We start from the raw sequence: 17,286 nt of genomic DNA, 5'->3' as shown, positions 1-17,286 counted from the left end.
GATGCTCCTCATAAAGCTGTCGCTGCTGTGAAGGTTCTAGGTGACATCACAAATCCCTATGGTTACATACACAACAAAGCTGGGTTGTTGTTGTTTACACTCTGCAAGGCCTGTGGAAGTGAGTGACATCATAGCACTGTAGTTCTGAGGGTTCTAGATGGATGCAACAATCTCCTGTTGCTTCTATGAAGGCCATAATAGACGACATCACCAAACAGCTCCATAGTCACATACACAGCAAAGGAGAGATGTTGTTTACACCTAGTGATGTCAGTGGTATTGAGTGACATCACAGCACAGTGCTAAGGCTCCTGGGCCTGGACACAGCAGCGGCTGCAATATCTCAACGGAGAATACGTTTATATATATGTGTGTGTGTGCGCGTATATATATATATATATATATATATATATATATATATATATATATTCTCCGCCGAAATCACTTTTAAACCCATTTCCACCTTTTTTTCCCTTCTCTTCCTCTTACTTTTTTTTCACGTTTTTTTACGTTTTTCTCCTTTTCGCCTCTTTTCTGGGCGTATTATTCTTCTTTTTCTTCTTTTTTTTCGTCTAATGCATACCCCATCAGTGCAGCAATGCTTATTCAATACCGCCAGCAGATGGAGACACTGGGGGATAATTTTCTAAGGATTTATACTGATTTTTCCTGTCTGAATTTGTCGCACAGAAAGTTGCAGGCCAAATATGTGTGACATTTCTGCGACTTTAGCTTCTAGAGCATTTTTACAACATTATACATAGGTGCTGAATACATAAAAAGCGACTGTTCAGCGACAGACAAGTCGCATCGGCTGAAAGTAGGCCAGAATGTCAGTCCATGTTGGAGCAGGTTTAGATACAGTCTAAAGTATAGATCTCAAAGTCTGTGCACAGAATTTAGCAAGGGCCTCGCACCTTCTGATGCATCAGGTAGGTGCACAATAGCATAGCCTAACCCTCTGTACTTTGGTCTATATTGATGCGGGACATAGACAGCCAGCTGATGACCAATCCATTAGTGCAATGGATGGCTGGAAGCATTTGTCTTTGCCTTTGCAATACCACAGAAGCAATGCATGGTCAATGTACAGCAATGACACACCTGTGTGAACAGCCAGGAGACCCCCCCCCCCCCCCCATGTTATGTTACATAGTTACATAGTTAGTACGGTCGAAAAAAGACATATGTCCATCAAGTTCAACCAGGGAATTAAGGGGTAGGGGTGTGGCGCGATATTGGGGAAGGGATGAGATTTTATATTTCTTCATAAGCATTAATCTTATTTTGTCAATTAGGAACATTCAGCACCCACCCGCTATCAAGGCAGCTGCCTATCATGTCATGCCCTACCTGCACAGGTGTGCTGGCTACTCAAATGATCCAATTAAGGAGGCCATTTAGTCAGCAGCAGCAGAAGTCCTGTGCCTGGACGCTCCAACAGGGGCCAGACACAAGCAGAAGCAGAAGCAGCAGAAGCAGCAGCAGCAGCACCACCTTTTGTTTTTTGGCTGCAGCAGCAAGGCCCACAGGGCTGGCTAGCTGGCTAGCCAGCAAGCAGGTAGCAATGAAAGTAGGAATCTTTCTTTTTAACCCTGTAAGGGGGTGGTGCACTGTACCCGAAGATACTGCCATATCGGGTCAATGCATAGGGCGACGGAAGCAAGCTTCGAAATCGGCCCCCGTTCTCAAAAATCCATTTAATATATGGTCCCCAGATAGGGGACGTATCAGATATTAAACTGATAAGAACAGATACTACACTTGATCTTAGCCAAAAGGCCGAGAAGCGATAACCGTGAAAGGGGCGGGCCCAACAAGGTCCCCTTCATGGGCACTATCACTGCTTGCTGTCAGGGAGGCTGCCAGACAATTTTCCATGCACACTCTGGGCTGGGGGGCAGTCAACCACCAGTACACACAGCAGAACCTAAACCCATACCATTATTGCTAAGCAGCAAGACAGGGGCCCATTGCACTCCCACGGGGCCTTTTTAAATGCAATCCATAACCCGGATTTGCCAGGAACCCTTCTTACTCCTCCTACTTGCATGTGACACTGGGCTTAGGATCTGCATAGGAAACACACACACAAGCACACACCTACCTTTGTTGCCTGCAGATGCCTCCTTGGCTGTCCCCAAACGGTATCAAACCAACACCCACGGGAAGCTGTAAGCATAGAGGACATGCCTGCACCCCATTGGACTTACCTGTGTGGGTTAAATCCGGGTTATTTGACAACCTATGGCGGTGATGGTTCTGCTCAGGCAGAGCAGTGCTGATGCTCCTCATAAAGCTGTCGCTGCTGTGAAGGTTCTAGGTGACATCACAAATCCCTATGGTTACATACACAACAAAGCTGGGTTGTTGTTGTTTACACTCTGCAAGGCCTGTGGAAGTGAGTGACATCATAGCACTGTAGTTCTGAGGGTTCTAGATGGATGCAACAATCTCCTGTTGCTTCTATGAAGGCCATAATAGACGACATCACCAAACAGCTCCATAGTCACATACACAGCAAAGGAGAGATGTTGTTTACACCTAGTGATGTCAGTGGTATTGAGTGACATCACAGCACAGTGCTAAGGCTCCTGGGCCTGGACACAGCAGCGGCTGCAATATCTCAACGGAGAATACGTTTATATATATGTGTGTGTGTGCGCGTATATATATATATATATATATATATATATATATATATATATATTTCTCCGCCGAAATCACTTTTAAACCCATTTCCACCTTTTTTTCCCTTCTCTTCCTCTTACTTTTTTTTCACGTTTTTTTACGTTTTTCTCCTTTTCGCCTCTTTTCTGGGCGTATTATTCTTCTTTTTCTTCTTTTTTTTCGTCTAATGCATACCCCATCAGTGCAGCAATGCTTATTCAATACCGCCAGCAGATGGAGACACTGGGGGATAATTTTCTAAGGATTTATACTGATTTTTCCTGTCTGAATTTGTCGCACAGAAAGTTGCAGGCCAAATATGTGTGACATTTCTGCGACTTTAGCTTCTAGAGCATTTTTACAACATTATACATAGGTGCTGAATACATAAAAAGCGACTGTTCAGCGACAGACAAGTCGCATCGGCTGAAAGTAGGCCAGAATGTCAGTCCATGTTGGAGCAGGTTTAGATACAGTCTAAAGTATAGATCTCAAAGTCTGTGCACAGAATTTAGCAAGGGCCTCGCACCTTCTGATGCATCAGGTAGGTGCACAATAGCATAGCCTAACCCTCTGTACTTTGGTCTATATTGATGCGGGACATAGACAGCCAGCTGATGACCAATCCATTAGTGCAATGGATGGCTGGAAGCATTTGTCTTTGCCTTTGCAATACCACAGAAGCAATGCATGGTCAATGTACAGCAATGACACACCTGTGTGAACAGCCAGGAGACCCCCCCCCCCCCCCCCATGTTATGTTACATAGTTACATAGTTAGTACGGTCGAAAAAAGACATATGTCCATCAAGTTCAACCAGGGAATTAAGGGGTAGGGGTGTGGCGCGATATTGGGGAAGGGATGAGATTTTATATTTCTTCATAAGCATTAATCTTATTTTGTCAATTAGGAACATTCAGCACCCACCCGCTATCAAGGCAGCTGCCTATCATGTCATGCCCTACCTGCACAGGTGTGCTGGCTACTCAAATGATCCAATTAAGGAGGCCATTTAGTCAGCAGCAGCAGAAGTCCTGTGCCTGGACGCTCCAACAGGGGCCAGACACAAGCAGAAGCAGCAGAAGCAGCAGCAGCAGCACCACCTTTTGTTTTTTGGCTGCAGCAGCAAGGCCCACAGGGCTGGCTAGCTGGCTAGCCAGCAAGCAGGTAGCAATGAAAGTAGGAATCTTTCTTTTTAACCCTGTAAGGGGGTGGTGCACTGTACCCGAAGATACTGCCATATCGGGTCAATGCATAGGGCGACGGAAGCAAGCTTCGAAATCGGCCCCCGTTCTCAAAAATCCATTTAATATATGGTCCCCAGATAGGGGACGTATCAGATATTAAACTGATAAGAACAGATACTACACTTGATCTTAGCCAAAAGGCCGAGAAGCGATAACCGTGAAAGGGGCGGGCCCAACAAGGTCCCCTTCATGGGCACTATCACTGCTTGCTGTCAGGGAGGCTGCCAGACAATTTTCCATGCACACTCTGGGCTGGGGGGCAGTCAACCACCAGTACACACAGCAGAACCTAAACCCATACCATTATTGCTAAGCAGCAAGACAGGGGCCCATTGCACTCCCACGGGGCCTTTTTAAATGCAATCCATAACCCGGATTTGCCAGGAACCCTTCTTACTCCTCCTACTTGCATGTGACACTGGGCTTAGGATCTGCATAGGAAACACACACACAAGCACACACCTACCTTTGTTGCCTGCAGATGCCTCCTTGGCTGTCCCCAAACGGTATCAAACCAACACCCACGGGAAGCTGTAAGCATAGAGGACATGCCTGCACCCCATTGGACTTACCTGTGTGGGTTAAATCCGGGTTATTTGACAACCTATGGCGGTGATGGTTCTGCTCAGGCAGAGCAGTGCTGATGCTCCTCATAAAGCTGTCGCTGCTGTGAAGGTTCTAGGTGACATCACAAATCCCTATGGTTACATACACAACAAAGCTGGGTTGTTGTTGTTTACACTCTGCAAGGCCTGTGGAAGTGAGTGACATCATAGCACTGTAGTTCTGAGGGTTCTAGATGGATGCAACAATCTCCTGTTGCTTCTATGAAGGCCATAATAGACGACATCACCAAACAGCTCCATAGTCACATACACAGCAAAGGAGAGATGTTGTTTACACCTAGTGATGTCAGTGGTATTGAGTGACATCACAGCACAGTGCTAAGGCTCCTGGGCCTGGACACAGCAGCGGCTGCAATATCTCAACGGAGAATACGTTTATATATATGTGTGTGTGTGCGCGTATATATATATATATATATATATATATATATATATATATATATATATATATATTTCTCCGCCGAAATCACTTTTAAACCCATTTCCACCTTTTTTTCCCTTCTCTTCCTCTTACTTTTTTTTCACGTTTTTTTACGTTTTTCTCCTTTTCGCCTCTTTTCTGGGCGTATTATTCTTCTTTTTCTTCTTTTTTTTCGTCTAATGCATACCCCATCAGTGCAGCAATGCTTATTCAATACCGCCAGCAGATGGAGACACTGGGGGATAATTTTCTAAGGATTTATACTGATTTTTCCTGTCTGAATTTGTCGCACAGAAAGTTGCAGGCCAAATATGTGTGACATTTCTGCGACTTTAGCTTCTAGAGCATTTTTACAACATTATACATAGGTGCTGAATACATAAAAAGCGACTGTTCAGCGACAGACAAGTCGCATCGGCTGAAAGTAGGCCAGAATGTCAGTCCATGTTGGAGCAGGTTTAGATACAGTCTAAAGTATAGATCTCAAAGTCTGTGCACAGAATTTAGCAAGGGCCTCGCACCTTCTGATGCATCAGGTAGGTGCACAATAGCATAGCCTAACCCTCTGTACTTTGGTCTATATTGATGCGGGACATAGACAGCCAGCTGATGACCAATCCATTAGTGCAATGGATGGCTGGAAGCATTTGTCTTTGCCTTTGCAATACCACAGAAGCAATGCATGGTCAATGTACAGCAATGACACACCTGTGTGAACAGCCAGGAGACCCCCCCCCCCCCATGTTATGTTACATAGTTACATAGTTAGTACGGTCGAAAAAAGACATATGTCCATCAAGTTCAACCAGGGAATTAAGGGGTAGGGGTGTGGCGCGATATTGGGGAAGGGATGAGATTTTATATTTCTTCATAAGCATTAATCTTATTTTGTCAATTAGGAACATTCAGCACCCACCCGCTATCAAGGCAGCTGCCTATCATGTCATGCCCTACCTGCACAGGTGTGCTGGCTACTCAAATGATCCAATTAAGGAGGCCATTTAGTCAGCAGCAGCAGAAGTCCTGTGCCTGGACGCTCCAACAGGGGCCAGACACAAGCAGAAGCAGAAGCAGCAGAAGCAGCAGCAGCAGCACCACCTTTTGTTTTTTGGCTGCAGCAGCAAGGCCCACAGGGCTGGCTAGCTGGCTAGCCAGCAAGCAGGTAGCAATGAAAGTAGGAATCTTTCTTTTTAACCCTGTAAGGGGGTGGTGCACTGTACCCGAAGATACTGCCATATCGGGTCAATGCATAGGGCGACGGAAGCAAGCTTCGAAATCGGCCCCCGTTCTCAAAAATCCATTTAATATATGGTCCCCAGATAGGGGACGTATCAGATATTAAACTGATAAGAACAGATACTACACTTGATCTTAGCCAAAAGGCCGAGAAGCGATAACCGTGAAAGGGGCGGGCCCAACAAGGTCCCCTTCATGGGCACTATCACTGCTTGCTGTCAGGGAGGCTGCCAGACAATTTTCCATGCACACTCTGGGCTGGGGGGCAGTCAACCACCAGTACACACAGCAGAACCTAAACCCATACCATTATTGCTAAGCAGCAAGACAGGGGCCCATTGCACTCCCACGGGGCCTTTTTAAATGCAATCCATAACCCGGATTTGCCAGGAACCCTTCTTACTCCTCCTACTTGCATGTGACACTGGGCTTAGGATCTGCATAGGAAACACACACACAAGCACACACCTACCTTTGTTGCCTGCAGATGCCTCCTTGGCTGTCCCCAAACGGTATCAAACCAACACCCACGGGAAGCTGTAAGCATAGAGGACATGCCTGCACCCCATTGGACTTACCTGTGTCGGTTAAATCCGGGTTATTTGACAACCTATGGCGGTGATGGTTCTGCTCAGGCAGAGCAGTGCTGATGCTCCTCATAAAGCTGTCGCTGCTGTGAAGGTTCTAGGTGACATCACAAATCCCTATGGTTACATACACAACAAAGCTGGGTTGTTGTTGTTTACACTCTGCAAGGCCTGTGGAAGTGAGTGACATCATAGCACTGTAGTTCTGAGGGTTCTAGATGGATGCAACAATCTCCTGTTGCTTCTATGAAGGCCATAATAGACGACATCACCAAACAGCTCCATAGTCACATACACAGCAAAGGAGAGATGTTGTTTACACCTAGTGATGTCAGTGGTATTGAGTGACATCACAGCACAGTGCTAAGGCTCCTGGGCCTGGACACAGCAGCGGCTGCAATATCTCAACGGAGAATACGTTTATATATATGTGTGTGTGTGCGCGTATATATATATATATATATATATATATATATATATATATATATATATATATTTCTCCGCCGAAATCACTTTTAAACCCATTTCCACCTTTTTTCCCTTCTCTTCCTCTTACTTTTTTTTCAAGTTTTTTTACGTTTTTCTCCTTTTCGCCTCTTTTCTGGGCGTATTATTCTTCTTTTTCTTCTTTTTTTTCGTCTAATGCATACCCCATCAGTGCAGCAATGCTTATTCAATACCGCCAGCAGATGGAGACACTGGGGGATAATTTTCTAAGGATTTATACTGATTTTTCCTGTCTGAATTTGTCGCACAGAAAGTTGCAGGCCAAATATGTGTGACATTTCTGCGACTTTAGCTTCTAGAGCATTTTTACAACATTATACATAGGTGCTGAATACATAAAAAGCGACTGTTCAGCGACAGACAAGTCGCATCGGCTGAAAGTAGGCCAGAATGTCAGTCCATGTTGGAGCAGGTTTAGATACAGTCTAAAGTATAGATCTCAAAGTCTGTGCACAGAATTTAGCAAGGGCCTCGCACCTTCTGATGCATCAGGTAGGTGCACAATAGCATAGCCTAACCCTCTGTACTTTGGTCTATATTGATGCGGGACATAGACAGCCAGCTGATGACCAATCCATTAGTGCAATGGATGGCTGGAAGCATTTGTCTTTGCCTTTGCAATACCACAGAAGCAATGCATGGTCAATGTACAGCAATGACACACCTGTGTGAACAGCCAGGAGACCCCCCCCCCCCCCCCATGTTATGTTACAAAGTTACATAGTTAGTACGGTCGAAAAAAGACATATGTCCATCAAGTTCAACCAGGGAATTAAGGGGTAGGGGTGTGGCGCGATATTGGGGAAGGGATGAGATTTTATATTTCTTCATAAGCATTAATCTTATTTTGTCAATTAGGAACATTCAGCACCCACCCGCTATCAAGGCAGCTGCCTATCATGTCATGCCCTACCTGCACAGGTGTGCTGGCTACTCAAATGATCCAATTAAGGAGGCCATTTAGTCAGCAGCAGCAGAAGTCCTGTGCCTGGACGCTCCAACAGGGGCCAGACACAAGCAGAAGCAGAAGCAGCAGAAGCAGCAGCAGCAGCACCACCTTTTGTTTTTTGGCTGCAGCAGCAAGGCCCACAGGGCTGGCTAGCTGGCTAGCCAGCAAGCAGGTAGCAATGAAAGTAGGAATCTTTCTTTTTAACCCTGTAAGGGGGTGGTGCACTGTACCCGAAGATACTGCCATATCGGGTCAATGCATAGGGCGACGGAAGCAAGCTTCGAAATCGGCCCCCGTTCTCAAAAATCCATTTAATATATGGTCCCCAGATAGGGGACGTATCAGATATTAAACTGATAAGAACAGATACTACACTTGATCTTAGCCAAAAGGCCGAGAAGCGATAACCGTGAAAGGGGCGGGCCCAACAAGGTCCCCTTCATGGGCACTATCACTGCTTGCTGTCAGGGAGGCTGCCAGACAATTTTCCATGCACACTCTGGGCTGGGGGGCAGTCAACCACCAGTACACACAGCAGAACCTAAACCCATACCATTATTGCTAAGCAGCAAGACAGGGGCCCATTGCACTCCCACGGGGCCTTTTTAAATGCAATCCATAACCCGGATTTGCCAGGAACCCTTCTTACTCCTCCTACTTGCATGTGACACTGGGCTTAGGATCTGCATAGGAAACACACACACAAGCACACACCTACCTTTGTTGCCTGCAGATGCCTCCTTGGCTGTCCCCAAACGGTATCAAACCAACACCCACGGGAAGCTGTAAGCATAGAGGACATGCCTGCACCCCATTGGACTTACCTGTGTGGGTTAAATCCGGGTTATTTGACAACCTATGGCGGTGATGGTTCTGCTCAGGCAGAGCAGTGCTGATGCTCCTCATAAAGCTGTCGCTGCTGTGAAGGTTCTAGGTGACATCACAAATCCCTATGGTTACATACACAACAAAGCTGGGTTGTTGTTGTTTACACTCTGCAAGGCCTGTGGAAGTGAGTGACATCATAGCACTGTAGTTCTGAGGGTTCTAGATGGATGCAACAATCTCCTGTTGCTTCTATGAAGGCCATAATAGACGACATCACCAAACAGCTCCATAGTCACATACACAGCAAAGGAGAGATGTTGTTTACACCTAGTGATGTCAGTGGTATTGAGTGACATCACAGCACAGTGCTAAGGCTCCTGGGCCTGGACACAGCAGCGGCTGCAATATCTCAACGGAGAATACGTTTTATATATATGTGTGTGTGTGCGCGTATATATATATATATATATATATATATATATATATATATATATATATATATATATTTCTCCGCCGAAATCACTTTTAAACCCATTTCCACCTTTTTTTCCCTTCTCTTCCTCTTACTTTTTTTTCACGTTTTTTTACGTTTTTCTCCTTTTCGCCTCTTTTCTGGGCGTATTATTCTTCTTTTTCTTCTTTTTTTTCGTCTAATGCATACCCCATCAGTGCAGCAATGCTTATTCAATACCGCCAGCAGATGGAGACACTGGGGGATAATTTTCTAAGGATTTATACTGATTTTTCCTGTCTGAATTTGTCGCACAGAAAGTTGCAGGCCAAATATGTGTGACATTTCTGCGACTTTAGCTTCTAGAGCATTTTTACAACATTATACATAGGTGCTGAATACATAAAAAGCGACTGTTCAGCGACAGACAAGTCGCATCGGCTGAAAGTAGGCCAGAATGTCAGTCCATGTTGGAGCAGGTTTAGATACAGTCTAAAGTATAGATCTCAAAGTCTGTGCACAGAATTTAGCAAGGGCCTCGCACCTTCTGATGCATCAGGTAGGTGCACAATAGCATAGCCTAACCCTCTGTACTTTGGTCTATATTGATGCGGGACATAGACAGCCAGCTGATGACCAATCCATTAGTGCAATGGATGGCTGGAAGCATTTGTCTTTGCCTTTGCAATACCACAGAAGCAATGCATGGTCAATGTACAGCAATGACACACCTGTGTGAACAGCCAGGAGACCCCCCCCCCCCCCCCCATGTTATGTTACATAGTTACATAGTTAGTACGGTCGAAAAAAGACATATGTCCATCAAGTTCAACCAGGGAATTAAGGGGTAGGGGTGTGGCGCGATATTGGGGAAGGGATGAGATTTTATATTTCTTCATAAGCATTAATCTTATTTTGTCAATTAGGAACATTCAGCACCCACCCGCTATCAAGGCAGCTGCCTATCATGTCATGCCCTACCTGCACAGGTGTGCTGGCTACTCAAATGATCCAATTAAGGAGGCCATTTAGTCAGCAGCAGCAGAAGTCCTGTGCCTGGACGCTCCAACAGGGGCCAGACACAAGCAGAAGCAGAAGCAGCAGAAGCAGCAGCAGCAGCACCACCTTTTGTTTTTTGGCTGCAGCAGCAAGGCCCACAGGGCTGGCTAGCTGGCTAGCCAGCAAGCAGGTAGCAATGAAAGTAGGAATCTTTCTTTTTAACCCTGTAAGGGGGTGGTGCACTGTACCCGAAGATACTGCCATATCGGGTCAATGCATAGGGCGACGGAAGCAAGCTTCGAAATCGGCCCCCGTTCTCAAAAATCCATTTAATATATGGTCCCCAGATAGGGGACGTATCAGATATTAAACTGATAAGAACAGATACTACACTTGATCTTAGCCAAAAGGCCGAGAAGCGATAACCGTGAAAGGGGCGGGCCCAACAAGGTCCCCTTCATGGGCACTATCACTGCTTGCTGTCAGGGAGGCTGCCAGACAATTTTCCATGCACACTCTGGGCTGGGGGGCAGTCAACCACCAGTACACACAGCAGAACCTAAACCCATACCATTATTGCTAAGCAGCAAGACAGGGGCCCATTGCACTCCCACGGGGCCTTTTTAAATGCAATCCATAACCCGGATTTGCCAGGAACCCTTCTTACTCCTCCTACTTGCATGTGACACTGGGCTTAGGATCTGCATAGGAAACACACACACAAGCACACACCTACCTTTGTTGCCTGCAGATGCCTCCTTGGCTGTCCCCAAACGGTATCAAACCAACACCCACGGGAAGCTGTAAGCATAGAGGACATGCCTGCACCCCATTGGACTTACCTGTGTGGGTTAAATCCGGGTTATTTGACAACCTATGGCGGTGATGGTTCTGCTCAGGCAGAGCAGTGCTGATGCTCCTCATAAAGCTGTCGCTGCTGTGAAGGTTCTAGGTGACATCACAAATCCCTATGGTTACATACACAACAAAGCTGGGTTGTTGTTGTTTACACTCTGCAAGGCCTGTGGAAGTGAGTGACATCATAGCACTGTAGTTCTGAGGGTTCTAGATGGATGCAACAATCTCCTGTTGCTTCTATGAAGGCCATAATAGACGACATCACCAAACAGCTCCATAGTCACATACACAGCAAAGGAGAGATGTTGTTTACACCTAGTGATGTCAGTGGTATTGAGTGACATCACAGCACAGTGCTAAGGCTCCTGGGCCTGGACACAGCAGCGGCTGCAATATCTCAACGGAGAATACGTTTATATATATGTGTGTGTGTGCGCGTATATATATATATATATATATATATATATATATATATATATATATATTTCTCCGCCGAAATCACTTTTAAACCCATTTCCACCTTTTTTTCCCTTCTCTTCCTCTTACTTTTTTTTCACGTTTTTTTACGTTTTTCTCCTTTTCGCCTCTTTTCTGGGCGTATTATTCTTCTTTTTCTTCTTTTTTTTCGTCTAATGCATACCCCATCAGTGCAGCAATGCTTATTCAATACCGCCAGCAGATGGAGACACTGGGGGATAATTTTCTAAGGATTTATACTGATTTTTCCTGTCTGAATTTGTCGCACAGAAAGTTGCAGGCCAAATATGTGTGACATTTCTGCGACTTTAGCTTCTAGAGCATTTTTACAACATTATACATAGGTGCTGAATACATAAAAAGCGACTGTTCAGCGACAGACAAGTCGCATCGGCTGAAAGTAGGCCAGAATGTCAGTCCATGTTGGAGCAGGTTTAGATACAGTCTAAAGTATAGATCTCAAAGTCTGTGCACAGAATTTAGCAAGGGCCTCGCACCTTCTGATGCATCAGGTAGGTGCACAATAGCATAGCCTAACCCTCTGTACTTTGGTCTATATTGATGCGGGACATAGACAGCCAGCTGATGACCAATCCATTAGTGCAATGGATGGCTGGAAGCATTTGTCTTTGCCTTTGCAATACCACAGAAGCAATGCATGGTCAATGTACAGCAATGACACACCTGTGTGAACAGCCAGGAGACCCCCCCCCCCCCCCATGTTATGTTACATAGTTACATAGTTAGTACGGTCGAAAAAAGACATATGTCCATCAAGTTCAACCAGGGAATTAAGGGGTAGGGGTGTGGCGCGATATTGGGGAAGGGATGAGATTTTATATTTCTTCATAAGCATTAATCTTATTTTGTCAATTAGGAACATTCAGCACCCACCCGCTATCAAGGCAGCTGCCTATCATGTCATGCCCTACCTGCACAGGTGTGCTGGCTACTCAAATGATCCAATTAAGGAGGCCATTTAGTCAGCAGCAGCAGAAGTCCTGTGCCTGGACGCTCCAACAGGGGCCAGACACAAGCAGAAGCAGAAGCAGCAGAAGCAGCAGCAGCAGCACCACCTTTTGTTTTTTGGCTGCAGCAGCAAGGCCCACAGGGCTGGCTAGCTGGCTAGCCAGCAAGCAGGTAGCAATGAAAGTAGGAATCTTTCTTTTTAACCCTGTAAGGGGGTGGTGCACTGTACCCGAAGATACTGCCATATCGGGTCAATGCATAGGGCGACGGAAGCAAGCTTCGAAATCGGCCCCCGTTCTCAAAAATCCATTTAATATATGGTCCCCAGATAGGGGACGTATCAGATATTAAACTGATAAGAACAGATACTACACTTGATCTTAGCCAAAAGGCCGAGAAGCGATAACCGTGAAAGGGGCGGGCCCAACAAGGTCCCCTTCATGGGCACTATCACTGCTTGCTGTCAGGGAGGCTGCCAGACAATTTTCCATGCACACTCTGGGCTGGGGGGCAGTCAACCACCAGTACACACAGCAGAACCTAAACCCATACCATTATTGCTAAGCAGCAAGACAGGGGCCCATTGCACTCCCACGGGGCCTTTTTAAATGCAATCCATAACCCGGATTTGCCAGGAACCCTTCTTACTCCTCCTACTTGCATGTGACACTGGGCTTAGGATCTGCATAGGAAACACACACACAAGCACACACCTACCTTTGTTGCCTGCAGATGCCTCCTTGGCTGTCCCCAAACGGTATCAAACCAACACCCACGGGAAGCTGTAAGCATAGAGGACATGCCTGCACCCCATTGGACTTACCTGTGTGGGTTAAATCCGGGTTATTTGACAACCTATGGCGGTGATGGTTCTGCTCAGGCAGAGCAGTGCTGATGCTCCTCATAAAGCTGTCGCTGCTGTGAAGGTTCTAGGTGACATCACAAATCCCTATGGTTACATACACAACAAAGCTGGGTTGTTGTTGTTTACACTCTGCAAGGCCTGTGGAAGTGAGTGACATCATAGCACTGTAGTTCTGAGGGTTCTAGATGGATGCAACAATCTCCTGTTGCTTCTATGAAGGCCATAATAGACGACATCACCAAACAGCTCCATAGTCACATACACAGCAAAGGAGAGATGTTGTTTACACCTAGTGATGTCAGTGGTATTGAGTGACATCACAGCACAGTGCTAAGGCTCCTGGGCCTGGACACAGCAGCGGCTGCAATATCTCAACGGAGAATACGTTTATATATATGTGTGTGTGTGCGCGTATATATATATATATATATATATATATATATATTTCTCCGCCGAAATCACTTTTAAACCCATTTCCACCTTTTTTTCCCTTCTCTTCCTCTTACTTTTTTTTCACGTTTTTTTACGTTTTTCTCCTTTTCGCCTCTTTTCTGGGCGTATTATTCTTCTTTTTCTTCTTTTTTTTCGTCTAATGCATACCCCATCAGTGCAGCAATGCTTATTCAATACCGCCAGCAGATGGAGACACTGGGGGATAATTTTCTAAGGATTTATACTGATTTTTCCTGTCTGAATTTGTCGCACAGAAAGTTGCAGGCCAAATATGTGTGACATTTCTGCGACTTTAGCTTCTAGAGCATTTTTACAACATTATACATAGGTGCTGAATACATAAAAAGCGACTGTTCAGCGACAGACAAGTCGCATCGGCTGAAAGTAGGCCAGAATGTCAGTCCATGTTGGAGCAGGTTTAGATACAGTCTAAAGTATAGATCTCAAAGTCTGTGCACAGAATTTAGCAAGGGCCTCGCACCTTCTGATGCATCAGGTAGGTGCACAATAGCATAGCCTAACCCTCTGTACTTTGGTCTATATTGATGCGGGACATAGACAGCCAGCTGATGACCAATCCATTAGTGCAATGGATGGCTGGAAGCATTTGTCTTTGCCTTTGCAATACCACAGAAGCAATGCATGGTCAATGTACAGCAATGACACACCTGTGTGAACAGCCAGGAGACCCCCCCCCCCCCCCATGTTATGTTACATAGTTACATAGTTAGTACGGTCGAAAAAAGACATATGTCCATCAAGTTCAACCAGGGAATTAAGGGGTAGGGGTGTGGCGCGATATTGGGGAAGGGATGAGATTTTATATTTCTTCATAAGCATTAATCTTATTTTGTCAATTAGGAACATTCAGCACCCACCCGCTATCAAGGCAGCTGCCTATCATGTCATGCCCTACCTGCACAGGTGTGCTGGCTACTCAAATGATCCAATTAAGGAGGCCATTTAGTCAGCAGCAGCAGAAGTCCTGTGCCTGGACGCTCCAACAGGGGCCAGACACAAGCAGAAGCAGAAGCAGCAGAAGCAGCAGCAGCAGCACCACCTTTTGTTTTTTGGCTGCAGCAGCAAGGCCCACAGGGCTGGCTAGCTGGCTAGCCAGCAAGCAGGTAGCAATGAAAGTAGGAATCTTTCTTTTTAACCCTGTAAGGGGGTGGTGCACTGTACCCGAAGATACTGCCATATCGGGTCAATGCATAGGGCGACGGAAGCAAGCTTCGAAATCGGCCCCCGTTCTCAAAAATCCATTTAATATATGGTCCCCAGATAGGGGACGTATCAGATATTAAACTGATAAGAACAGATTTTTTTTTTTTTTTTTTTTTTTTTTTTCTTTTTTTTTCTTTTTTTTTTCCTCAGTTACAGACTATTGTTTGAACGATCATCAGGTCTCCTACCAGGACTCGTCACTTAAAACAATGTCTGAAAAAACATCATGCGGAAAGACAAAAAAAAAGGGAACCGAGGGTCAAGAACTTAAAACCAAAAGGTAAAAGCTGAAGGAAAACAAAAACATTTAAAAAACAAAACATAAACTGGTCAGACTTACAGTTTCCACCATTGGGTATATTTCCAGATCTTTTCAGCATTGTCTTCTCCCATTCTCTTCTTATCTAATAAATATGCAATAAAAAGTCTTCCGAGCAACAACCTCCTACATTCACTTGGAGAAATGGAAACATTTTTAAAAACAAGCAAATTCCTGGAGTCCCATAAAACTTCTTTAAAAACAGAAAAAATTATCCAAGTAACACGTGCATCATTCTTCATGTTAAAGTCCTGACCGATAAAAATTTTCTCAAAAGTAAAATCATTAAAACCCATAAGTGCAATAAAAAATCTTGTTAAAAGCCTAAAAACTTCCTTGGCATAAAAACAGTCCCACCACAAATGTACAATATCTTCTTTACCTCCACAACCCTCTCTTGGACACTGTTCACTCACTCTTATTCCTCTTCCTCTTAAAAACACTCGAGTTGGGAGGCAACCATGGTAAGACATCCATACCACATCTTTTTGTCTATTTGATAAACCAAAGGAATTAAAAAGGCTCCAAATCTTAACTGACTGTGCAATATTACAGAATGGTACTTCATTAAATTTTTCACTCTTTCTCAACTCATATTCTATTTTCTTCTTTTCAGGTTTCCCCAAGGAGCTCAAATTAAACTGATCATTGAAAGACCGAAGAACCACATAAAAGGTAGGTATAATCAGCGCCATTGGTTTCCTCAGATCCCTCTCACACCAGCCCCACTTAGAAAACAACCATCCTGCTAAATATTTACACATATCAGCTGTTTTACTATTGCACTGGATCATCTTGAAAATTAAAAGAAAATAGTGTAACTTTAAAAACAAATCAATATTTGGAAAGTCATATCCACCATTCTTTACAGTACTCATTACCTTCTCTCTTTTCATTTTTTCCATTTTGGATCCCCAAAAGAAAACAAAAAGTCTTCTTGTTGTCTTCCTCATCCAAAGCTTACCAGGTGGAAAAACCATCGCAGTATATAAAAGTAAAGGTAAAATCACAGTCTTAATAACAAGTACTTTCCCTTTAAGGGATAAACTCCTCAATTTCCAAAAATTCAATTTCTTTTCAATTTTACTGTCCAGCTTGTTGTAAGTCTCTGTCCCTTTAAGATTCTTTTCAAAAATGACCCCTAAAACTTCCACATTCTCCTTTATCTCTACTCCATCCACCAACACATCTTCGCATTTCCCAAAATTCACCAAATGACATTTGCCCCAGTTTACACACATTCCGGCCACACAGCAAAAAATTTGAATATGCAAATTCACTCTATTCAAATCTGCTTTTGAAGTACATGTAAACACAACATCATCCATGTAGCTTAAAACCTTAAGATCACTCCCACCACTGCCAGGTATAAAAACTCCTTTAACACATTTGTCTTTCTGAACATTCTTTAACAAGGCCTCTATTACACAGATGAAAAGGATTGGGGAGAGTGGGCAACCCTGCCGAACCCCTGATAAAATCTTAAAAGCAGGACCAACATGGCCATTCATTAAAACTTGTCCAGTAACACCATTATATAACCCTTTAATAACATGTAATAACTTCATTGGGATCCCCATATGTTTTAGGGCCGTAAAC

At 44.6% G+C, this 17,286-nt stretch overlaps 6 non-coding genes and 1 pseudogene across 6 annotated transcripts; all 7 read right to left on the bottom strand.

Moving 5' to 3' along the window:
- Positions 1-1,603: 1,603 nt before the first annotated feature.
- On the bottom strand, positions 1,604-1,794 carry LOC130320406 (U2 spliceosomal RNA). The gene has a single exon (XR_008866303.1). It is a non-coding gene; the product is annotated as a U2 spliceosomal RNA (small nuclear RNA).
- A 2,086-nt stretch (positions 1,795-3,880) lies between these two features.
- Positions 3,881-4,071, bottom strand: LOC130320403 (U2 spliceosomal RNA). The gene has a single exon (XR_008866301.1). It is a non-coding gene; the product is annotated as a U2 spliceosomal RNA (small nuclear RNA).
- Positions 4,072-6,169: 2,098 nt separating this feature from the next.
- Positions 6,170-6,360, bottom strand: LOC130320402 (U2 spliceosomal RNA). The gene has a single exon (XR_008866300.1). It is a non-coding gene; the product is annotated as a U2 spliceosomal RNA (small nuclear RNA).
- A 2,098-nt stretch (positions 6,361-8,458) lies between these two features.
- On the bottom strand, positions 8,459-8,649 carry LOC130320401 (U2 spliceosomal RNA). Its single transcript, XR_008866299.1, has one exon. It is a non-coding gene; the product is annotated as a U2 spliceosomal RNA (small nuclear RNA).
- Positions 8,650-10,754: 2,105 nt separating this feature from the next.
- On the bottom strand, positions 10,755-10,945 carry LOC130320400 (U2 spliceosomal RNA). The gene has a single exon (XR_008866298.1). It is a non-coding gene; the product is annotated as a U2 spliceosomal RNA (small nuclear RNA).
- A 2,094-nt stretch (positions 10,946-13,039) lies between these two features.
- Positions 13,040-13,230, bottom strand: LOC130320399 (U2 spliceosomal RNA). Its single transcript, XR_008866297.1, has one exon. It is a non-coding gene; the product is annotated as a U2 spliceosomal RNA (small nuclear RNA).
- Positions 13,231-15,310: 2,080 nt separating this feature from the next.
- On the bottom strand, positions 15,311-15,481 carry LOC130320500 (U2 spliceosomal RNA; annotated as a pseudogene).
- Positions 15,482-17,286: the final 1,805 nt, after the last annotated feature.

The sequence above is a fragment of the Hyla sarda genome, unplaced genomic scaffold, assembly GCF_029499605.1.
Source record: "Hyla sarda isolate aHylSar1 unplaced genomic scaffold, aHylSar1.hap1 scaffold_220, whole genome shotgun sequence".
Classification (NCBI taxonomy): domain Eukaryota; kingdom Metazoa; phylum Chordata; class Amphibia; order Anura; family Hylidae; genus Hyla; species Hyla sarda.
The sequence above is the reverse complement of the archived record's forward strand: the minus strand, read 5'-3'. Positions and strand labels throughout refer to the sequence as shown.